Genomic DNA, 1,854 nt, shown 5'->3' with positions numbered 1-1,854 from the left:
GACATTTTTCATGTATAACTACAAATATTTATATGTTTATGAAAGATCATGTTTTCTGTTAAATTGTTTTAAGCATATTGTGTTTATTTATTGTATAAAATTAATTTTGCATTAGAAGAGCAAGTGCTTTCTTGTTCTTAGATTTGTTATAGTGCTTTAAAAAGACTTGTTCACAGTTTGGCAAAATGTCAATACGAACTATAGAAACACTATAGAAAATGTGTGCAAAGGACATGGTTGTCTGCACTGCAAGTTACTGGATCCCAAAACATGTATTTGTGAAAGTTATAATGTGGACAGTTAAACGTGATTATACAAATCCTTTGTAACTGTTGCTACACAAAAAGCCTATTTCACATACACATTGACCTTTAAGGTCCTACAACCATAACTGTCCTATCAAAACTATGCATAAACATAACGTTTTCACTGCAAATTTGAGTTTTAAGCTGTCAACATGTTTGTTGCTTGCAACAAGTTGTCTTCTTATGATGTTAATTTGTACCAAATATTTCCAATATCACAAAAATGCACATGATCGGGGCTCTCGGAAGCGCTTAATCAAGCGCTTTTGTACACATTAATTTGACAAATGATGCTTATCGGAAACTAATCGAGTCCCCAGGACGCGCCTTTTTGCATAACTAGGTATTTCAAGTCAATTCATTAATAAACAATACCTGTAAAGCAACATCCTATTTAAATTCAAGCCAACGCAATTTATTTCCTCATCTGTTTTAAATACAATTAATCCAATCCAGTAAAATGTCAGGATAGTTCTGTCACATCCAATCCTATATGGAACTAATGCATTAATGGTGTATCTGACAGTATGTGCCTGCTTCCAGTAATGTAGTATTGATTCATTTGAAATGGCCTCTTGCTGATATGTAACAAATTTACAGTTGTAACTTCCTAGAAACTGGTCCCTCTGGGCATTCACATCAAAGACCAAGCTTGTAGTTCTTGAGGCATAGGTCTAATTGATGTCATAAGTATAACACTGTTGTAATTGTCGAAGTATTAAACTGGTTTAATTGTTGTTTTAAATAGAAATATGATAGCAAGGAAAATTCTTATCTATATGAGTAATAATAGAGAGAATATAATGAGAGGGACTCCTTATGAACATTTTGTATTTGGGTTTTAAATGATGAAACCAACAATTAATACAAATCATTATTTTTATTATATTCATTCTGGTTGAAAATTTGAAGTTGTGTGCAATATTCAATAGGACTCCTACTTTTCCCAAGTTAGGAGTCCAAGTTGTTAAATCCTAGCGAGACCTCTGATGATACTTATGGGCAGACAACACATACTTTGACATTAACAATATGCGAAAAACTCGATATGTCTGCTTTAAGAATTTTATGCTTGTTGCATAGTTATTTTTTTTAACAACACATCTTGATGTGATTATTGTTTGTGAAAATGTATTTCGAAATTCCATAATGAACGTCAAAATTATGATAAAATACTTGCAGTTAATACGTACAAGGAGTATACTATAAATGTTTACACCTTTACTTATAGGCAAGTGTCTTTGTTGTTGCATGCGACGCTTGTTCTTGATATGATGATCACTGTGCCTGTAGATTTGTGTGCAGGCTAGCTTAGTTGGTAGCAGGATAGACTGCAAATCTGAGAATCACACGCCAGATTCCTGGTCCAGTCACATCTTGTCTGGGCATTGGACACAACATTAATTCTACAGCCATTCTCTCCCTACCTCGGATTCAAAATGGGTGGGTGTCAGATAATGGCAGAAGTGTGTGCATGGAGTACTGGAAAACCAGCGATCTCAAGAAAAGTGTGAACTGTGTGAAGATGTTTCATAAGTAAATCAAAACA

Source organism: Dreissena polymorpha, chromosome 4 (genome assembly GCF_020536995.1).
Source record: "Dreissena polymorpha isolate Duluth1 chromosome 4, UMN_Dpol_1.0, whole genome shotgun sequence".
NCBI lineage: Eukaryota > Metazoa > Mollusca > Bivalvia > Myida > Dreissenidae > Dreissena > Dreissena polymorpha.
Note: the sequence above shows the minus strand (reverse complement) of the source record.